The sequence below is a fragment of the Vigna radiata genome, chromosome 6 (assembly GCF_000741045.1).
Source record: "Vigna radiata var. radiata cultivar VC1973A chromosome 6, Vradiata_ver6, whole genome shotgun sequence".
Taxonomy (NCBI): domain Eukaryota; kingdom Viridiplantae; phylum Streptophyta; class Magnoliopsida; order Fabales; family Fabaceae; genus Vigna; species Vigna radiata.
Window position 1 is genome coordinate 5,012,813 of NC_028356.1, and position 9,329 is coordinate 5,022,141.

Sequence of the window (9,329 nt, forward strand, 5' to 3'; positions counted from 1 at the left end):
GGGCCACTCTTGTTCTTTTAATGCATTTATTTTCATTTCTTCATCATTTTATTTTGTGATATTTTCACAATTTTTTAACCGTGGATTATATATCACTATTTTATTGGTTTATCTATTTGAAATAGATTTATTATTGAATTTATTTTTCTGAAAATATATCTTTAATAATTTTTTTTGACAATTTTTTTACAACCGCTTAAATGTAATAGTTTGTAATTGATTCGTTTAAAACATACCAACTAATAAGGAAAAACTTCTTTTGACAACACTTTTTTTAACAATTTTTGACAACGCATATGTGACAGCTTGTGATTGATCCATTTTAAATATTTTTTAAACTAAATTCAAACAGATCAATAAAATAATGACACGTGTCCCGTTGTCAAAAAAGTTGTCAAAAAGTATTGTCAAAATATCATTGTCCAACTAATAAATAGTGATACAAAAAATTGTTAAAAAGAATTATTAAAATATTATTATTATTTTTTTAATATTATGGCATCCATTGAAATTGGGAGTGCAAAAGTAGGTCCAAATAATTGATTCATGTGGACAATGGGTGGTATGAGTTGGTAGTTTTCAAGTTAGATATGATAGTTGATGAATAAAGATGAGGATATTTTGATTGATTGAAGAAAAGAAATATTCTGAATAAAAGCAAAATTATCCCTTGGCAGTGAGAGGTATGGTCATTAGAAAGAAAGCAATAAGATCGAATTGAGTACTTTAAATGTAGTTGGAATCTTCAGTACAACATAGTGGAGCCAAATTTAAAGCCAGTGAAATCTTGTTTTTATGCTTTCTATATCATTACATATTTCGTTTTTTCCGTTATTTTTACTACCTTATCAACCCACCAACTGTTACAGATTAATTAATTCTTAATCACGTCATTAAAATTCCAAAACAAGAAATACAGATTTATTAACATGTTTTTACAGTTAAAATGTTTTTTTAGGATAAAAAAAAGTTGAAGTGATTGATTTGCAATTTTGCAAGCGTGGGAAAGCTGACTTTATTGTTAATGGATTGATTTTATAGAGAAAATAATAAGAAGGAAGAAAAGAAGAATGAATAGTAAAGGGAATAAAGATGTTGGAAGGTTAAACGGAGTCGTATAACAACTTTCTATCATTGCACATCACTGTGCGGGCGCAACTGTAAAGATTTGCTATCTCATTATGGAATCTAATATAATAATTGCAGATTGCATTGTTAGGTGGACTCATCATAGCCCCACCTTTGTACCCACTCAGAATTATTCAAATTCTATTTTCTTATAGTAAATATTAAATATCACTTTAGGATTGCTTTCACTATATTCAATCCTTTTTACATATACTTCTTTATGCTGTAACGAGGACCAGGATGAGAAAATATGAGGTTTGTGTGCTGCTTTTGTTTTCTCAAACTTTTTATTTGAAGGTTTAAAATAATTTAATAGCGATTAAAGTGAGTTTATCTAGAAATAAACCTCTATTTATTCTGATTAATTAATTTACTTTTTTAATAATAATAAATTTTAATTTTAACGATTTATTAATAACAATATTATGTATTAATTGTGTTTTAATCTTGTTTAACTATTATTGTGATGAAACGACTGTGAAATTTTTTTTTACACATCCAATTTTTTCGAGTTATAATCCTATTTGATCAATCAGTAGACTATAAACTCTTAATAACATACTTCTTTTTATTGTGTTATTAAAATCAAAACATATTGACATTAATGTGTGAAAATAAAAATGAGATTTTAAAAACAAATTTTCGTTTTTTAAATAACCCTAAACTTTTTTTATTGGAGGTTAACTTTCTTTCTCTTCAGTTTTTTAACTTAAAGTTTTGAGATATAATCTTATTTGTGTTATATATAAAAAAATGTAATTGAAAAATAATAGCTTATCGAAGAAAGTAAAATTTTGGGTTAAATATTTTTTTAGTCTCTATATTTTGGGGTGATTTTGATTGTAGTCCCTCTTTCAAATTAAGGTACAATTTAGTCCTTCAACTCTAGAAAACTCTTATTTAAGTTCTTTTTACAAATTTTTTTAACTTTATTTATTGTTTCAAACGCGTTTCTCAGTTAACATTGAAGCAAGAATGTGTCAAACAGTGTAAACAATCCAAATGCTATAATGAAACGTACTTGAAACAATAAATAAAGTTAAAAAAATTGATAAAAATGACTAAAACCAAGAATTATCTAAAGTTCAAGGACTAAATTATATCTTAGTTTGAAAGAGGGATTAAAACCAAAATCACCCCAAAATATAGGGACTAAAAACATATTTAACCCTAAAACTTTTTACTCTACTAGCGGAACCAATCGCAATAATTTAAATAAGTGATTTGTTTAACTTAATACTCAAATAATGTAAATATTTAACTATTTTTATGTTTAAGCATATGGTAAAAAATAATCGAAAGTAACATAATTTGAAATGTGTAAAAAAAGATACAAATATGAAGAAAAAACTAAAATTCTTTATTGGATAAAAAGAGATCATTCAATCTAAAGTTGAATAAGAATCCAATAATCTTTTTTTCTGATTTAATTTATCTGATCTTCTTTGTAGACTAGAGTTAGGCACATTAGGCTTTTTGAGACAATTTGTCTTTTGAATACATTTTCAATTATGATCTCTTAATTGATGTAACACTAACTATCACTCTATAATAGTTCCACGTAGATATGATAATAAAGTAAACATGATAAATATTATCAGATTCAAAGGCACATTGTACCATTATTTTCTAAAATAAAAGCATAAAAAATGACTAAAAAATATTTAAATAAATGTTAACACATCACTTATGAGGTCATATTATTTTTTCTTAAGTTTTAATCTAATTGTGGATTCTTATACACAGTCGTAACTTTTTTTTTTTATTATTTGCAGTTCACTTTTATTAAATTAATTTCATTATTATAATTAAATATGAATAAAATGTTTTAATAAATAATATTTAACGTATGCAAAAAAAAATGTAATAGCATCCAAACAATTATTTTATCTCGCCAACAAATTTTAATAATGAACAGTAAATTTAGTTTTATAATAAAAGGAAATATATAACTGTAAAATGTTTATTATATTTCAAATTCATTTTCATTATTTTTTTTGTTACTTATTCTCTAGTTTGACACAAAGTAGCCTTATTAGATCATAGTTTTCATTATTAAATAATTAATGTATCAATGTTATAAAATGTCAAATAAATTTGAAATTTAGAAATTTAGAAATTTATGTTCTCTTTGCCCTTTATGATCGAACTCCGTTTATGACGATTACATACGTTTTGTTAAAATTTGTTATCTTACTTCAATTATTTATTTTCGTTACAATATTTTTGTTTTCCATTTCTCTTTCAAAATTTCTACCTTGATTTTGATTTTAATTTTGGTTCATCTCTTAAATGCATGCTCAAAATTGAATTCTTCACCATTATCCACTTTTTTCTATTATTATGATGTTATTCATGATAACGTAGGCACGAGTGTCTGTGAAACGTAGTGTAAGATACTGATTATGCAGAGAGGGAGTAAGAGAGAAAGAGGCAAAACGAAAGTGAATATGAGAATTGAGTTGTATTCTTATTGGCAGAGGTATTGCCTTTTATAGGCTACAAGAATGTAAGTAAGGAAACTAATACGGTATAGTTTTAGGATTATATACAACATCCCCCCTTAATCCAAACTACTTAAACTTCTAATACCCACCAGATTTCTCAATTTGTCAAATCTGTCGTGTCTCAAAGCCTTTGTGAAGATGTCAGCAATCTCCTCTTCAGTGGGACAATACTTCAGTTCTAGCTTGCCTTTGCTAACTCAATCTCTCAAGTAATGAAACTTGGTCTCTATATGTTTGCTCCTTCCGTGAGAGATGGGATTTCTTGATAAATTGATGGTACAGTTGTTATCCACAAGGAGCTGCACTGGACTCTTGTAAGTAATTTGCAGTTCATCTAAAATAGCCTCTATCCAAGCACTTTAACAGGCCGTGTCAGCTGCAGCAATATACTCAGCTTCACATGAGGAGAGCGCAACAACGCTTTGCTTCTTTGAGCACCAGGATGTAGATGCTCCACCATATTTAAACAAATAGCCATGCGTGCTCTTTCTCTCAACTTGGTCTCCACACCAATCAGAGTCACTCCAAGCCTTCAAGTTTTTCTCCATGTTGTCGGTCTCTTTTGGAAAGAACAAACCAAAGTCTGTTGTTGCCTTCAAGTATCGCAAAATGTGCTTGACAGTGGTGAGGTGTGAGTGTTTGGGATCACTCATGAACCTATTCACCAATCCAACTGCAAAATTAATGTCGGGTCTGCTGTTGCATATGAACCTGAGTGACCCAACAATTTGTTTGTACAGAGTTGCATCTACCTTCTCTTCATCTTCTGATTTAGACAACTTTAAATTTGCCACAATTGGAATTGAAGTGCCATTGCAAGTTAGCATGTTGAACCTCTTTAATATCTCGTTAATATATCTTCTTTGATGAATAAGAATTCTAGTTTGATTCTGTGCTAATTCCAGTCCAAGGAAGTAAGTCAAATGGCCAAGATCTGTCATGTCATACTCCTCCTTCATTTGTTTCTTGAACTCTGCGATCTCATTCTCATAATCTCTAGTTACAATAACATCATCAACATATAGACATATTAATAATGTGCCTTGTTGTTGTAGATTCTTCACATACACACCAAACTCAACTGAGCATTTCCTAAATCCCATCCTGAGTAGCAAAGCATTTATGTGATTGTTCCAGGCTCGGGGTGCTTGCCTGAGACCATACAGAGTCTTATGCAATCGATACACTTTCTGTTCTTCACCCTTCTTCACAAAGTCAGGTGGTTGTCTAACAAACACTTCCTCTTCCAATGGCCCATTCAAGAAAGCTGACTTAACATCCATTTGATGGATTTTCCAGCCTCTTAAATTTGCCATAGCTACAACCAATCTAACAGTTTCAATACGAGCAACTAGTGCAAAGACCTCTGTGAAATCTATTCTGATTGCTGTAGAAAACCCTTTGCTACCAACCTAGCTTTCAACTTCGCAATGCTTCCATCAGGATTGTACTTAGTCTTGAATACCCACTTGACTTCAATGGCCCGTTTGTTCTGCGGGAGTTCCACCATTTCCCAAGTTCGGTTCTTTTCTATAGCTTTCAACTCTTTTATCATGGCCTTCTTCCATTCTTTCATATTCACAGCTTGTTCCCAGGAGAGAGGCTTAGCATCAACAAAATAGGCAGAGTGAGTAAAGTCACCCGAGTCTGTGACTTAACTATTAGCAAAGATCTCATGATTTGCAAGCCTTGACGATGGAAACCTCACACGTTGAGATCTTCTGTTGTTGATTGCCTCGACGTCATCAATCTTTTTTTCATCCATGCCATTAGACATTATGAGACTTGGCCTCATCACGGTTTCTGTTTTATTCCAATCGTACACTGCGGCTTCATCAACTAAAATGTCTCTGTTGACAACTATTTGGTCCTTCTCAGGATCATACAGTCTATACCCGCCAATGGAATGATATCCAACCATGACCAAAACTTGACTTTTATCATCCAACTTCTTTCTCTTTTCATCTGGCACATGAACGTAACAAGGTGCTCCAAAAACTCTTAGATGCCCTACTGATGGCTTGAACCCAGTCCAAGCTTCTTCTGGTGTCGTGCCTTCAAGAGCTCTTGTAGGACTCCTGTTAAGAAGATAGACAACAGTGGAGACAACTTCTCCCCACAAAAAACGTGGTAGTTTCTTGCCTTTAAGCATACATCTCGTCATATCCATTAGTGTCATGTTTCTTCTCTCTGCCAGTCCATTGTGCTGGGGTGTGTAAGGAGCTATCACTTCATGCAAGATGCCTTTGTCTTGACAGAACCCATTCATTTCCTTTGAATTGAATTCTCCACCACTGTCCGTTCTGAGGATCTTGATCTTCAGTCAATTTGTCTCTCGGCCGTGCAACAAAATTTACAGAAATATGAGTATACTTCCTTCTTTTCTTTTAGTAGGTAAATCCACATTTTCCTAGTGAATTCGTCGACAAATAGAAGAAAGTATTTATTACCTCCAAGAGTTTGCACATCAATTGGTCCACACACGTCCGAGTATACAACTTCTAAAGGCTGCTTAGCCCTCTTATTCAGGATCTTCTTGAATTCTTTTCTGGGTTGTTTCCCTACAGCACATCCTTCGCAGATTTTGTTCGGTGTAGTGATTATGGGAACACCTTTCACCAAGTCTTTAGCTTTCAGTTGATTTAGACTTCTGAAATTCAGGTGCCCGTACCGATAATGCCATAGCCAACCTTCATCTTCAGAACCTGTTACAGTCAAACATTGAACCTCCATTGCATTTAGACTTACCTTGAAAGTTCGATTGCGTGCAAGAGGAGCCTTAAGCACCAGCCTTCGCCTTTCATCAAACACCTCAATGTGTTTCTTATGCATCATCATGGTGTATCCCTTTTCAAGAAGTTGTCTAAGGCTCGAGAGGTTGCTTTTCATCGTTGGAACATACAAAACGTTATGCATGTAGGCAACTTGTCCGTTCCTTTGTGTGATCATCACCTTCCCCGTTCCTTCAGCTTTGATGGTACTGTTATTAGCGAAGCGCACCGTGCTCTTTATGCTCGTGTCCAGATCGAGTAGGCAATCTCTCTTACCTGTCTTGTGATTTGAACAGCCCGTGTCCAAATACCATGAGGTATCGTCTTCTGCATGTTCAATTTTTCCAGCAAGTGACACGTGACTTTCTCGTTTCGTTTCCCTTTGACACTCATCCTTGTCCTCAACATGTTCTGTTTTTCCAGAAAGTGACATGTGGCTTCTCTGTTTCGGTTTCATTTGACACTCGTCCTCGTCTTCTTTCGATTCTTGATCACAAAACTTCTGCGAATGTATCAGACTTTCTTTATTTTCATTGTTCTCAACGATGCTCATTAACAAAACTTGTTCTGAGTCTGATTCGCTATTTTCTTTTACAAGATTTGCTTCATCCTTCGTTCCTTTATTCGCTGTTTCATTATACCAACACTCGGATGATTAGTGGCCATATTTGTTGCATGTAAAACATTGTATATTCCTTTTGTCATAGTTCTTTTGTCCTCTTCCTCTAGACTTTCTTCCTCCCCCATTTTTTTCTTTTTTTTGGTTCGTTGTCATTCTCGTCTTTGGACAACTTAGCCGAAACATTTATTCTGCCTCCAGTTCGACCACCACGACCTCTACCTCTGCCTCTTCCACGACTCTTAGAGCTTTGTCCGCTTCTAGCCTGTAGAGCTTGGTTCGTGTTCTGTGTGGCGCTCTTATCTGCTACCTTTCTCTCTAACAATCGTTGTTCATGTGTTGAAGTGAATTTTGCAGTTCTTCAACTCTCAGCTTTTCCAAGTTTTTACTTTCTTCAATAGCCACAACAATGTGGTCAAAGTGAGGCGTCAATGTTCTCAAAAATTTTCTGTACAATCTTCTTTTCTTTCACAATCTTGTCACAGCCTCTCATTGCATTTACCACGATCTGAATTCTTCCAAGATATTCTTTAATCGTTTATTGTCCCTCCATACTAAGGAGCTCATATTACCTTTGCAATGACTGTAACCTGAGCTTCTTAATTTTTTTAGAGTTTCCATATCCCTCTTGCAGTATGTCCCACGCTTCCTTAGTCGTGGCTGCTTTCGAAATCTTTTGGAAGATGGCCGGAGAAACACACTGATGTATTAGCATGCGAGCCTTGCAATCAACTTTCTTGTTTTCTTTGTAGCTTTTCTTCACTTCCTCCGAATCTCTTTTGCAGGTTCATTAAGACCTTTCTTGACAATTTCATCGATCTCCTGATAGCCCTGGTTTGGCGTAAACGAGGAGACGCTCGGAGGGATAAAACGCACGGGAAACTCGCCGACAAATGGGAAACTCGCCGACAAAGGCTCCCTGCAGAGTTCTGCTAACAAAATAGATCAATTTAAGAACTGGAGACTCTTGAATGAGGGCGGCGCTTACCAAATGATTAGAGACCGCCAGGTATAGTTGCAAATCAAAGTCTTCCGTTGGTCGCGCCATCACCGGTGGAGACGTTAGTATTTTCTTTATTGTGGAGAAGGCAACTTCGCACTGATCGTCCCAGTGCCGGGGTACATTCTGCTTCATGTTCTTTATTATGGGTTTGATATGATCCGAGAGCTTCGGAATGAACCGTGATAGGGCGGTAAGGCGGCCGACTAAACATTGGACCTCCTTAAGTTTCGTTGGGCTCCGCATCTCCAAAATCGCCCGGCATTTGTCAGGGTTGGCCTCTATTCCTCGGTTGGTCAACAAGAAACCTAGGAACTTACCTGCCTGTACCCCAAAAGTGCATTTTAAAGGATTCAACCGCAGGTCATATCGTTTGAGCTGTTGAAAGACTTCAGCTAGGTCTCTCAAATGTTATTGATGTGAAGAGCTTTTTACCACCATATCGTCGACATAAACCTCCATACACCGCCCGATTTGATCCCGAAAGACTTTGTCCATGAGCCGTTGGTAAGTTGCGCCAGCATTTTTTAGACCGAACGACATCACCTCATAGTAGTAGTTGGCATGCTCAGTTATGAAAGTTGTTTTCTCCTGGTCCGGGACGTGCATGGGGATTTGGTTGTATCCTGAATAGGCATCAAGAAAGCTTAAGACCGCGTGTCCCGAAGCACCGTCTACTAACCGGTCAATGCTGGGAAGGGGATAGTTATCCTTGGGACAGGCTTTATTGAGATCGGTAAAGTCGACACATTCGCCACTGACCATTTGCTTTCTTTACCATCACAACGTTTGCGAGCCAAGTGGTGTACCGGATTTCCCGGACGAACCCGACCTTTACTAGTTTGTTCACCTCGTTCTGCACGGCTTCCCTTTTGTCGTTACCAAGTCGCCGCTTTTTCTGAGCTACCGGACGGGCTTCACGAAATATCGATAGCTTGTGAGTGATCACACTGGGGTGAATTCCTGGCATGTCAGAGGCGGCCCATGCAAAAAGTTTGTTGTTTGACTTCAGCAGTGTGGTCAGGTCTTTTTCTTGTTCCGGCGTCAGGCCAGCGCCAATGGAGGTGGTTTGGTCGGCATTTTTGCCGAGGATGAACTGTTTGGTTTCCCCCTGGGGTTGGATGCGATCATCAATGTTGGTCCTAGGATCCAAATCGACCAGTATTGCTTCAGACCGTTTTTCTTTAAAATATGGCTTAGCCTTCAAAGCAGCCGCGTTGTGGTCGTGGGTTCGAGCCCCACGGTGGGCGCCAAAATGTTTCGGTATAAATTTCAGGACCGAAGGACTAACCTTGATGACGTCG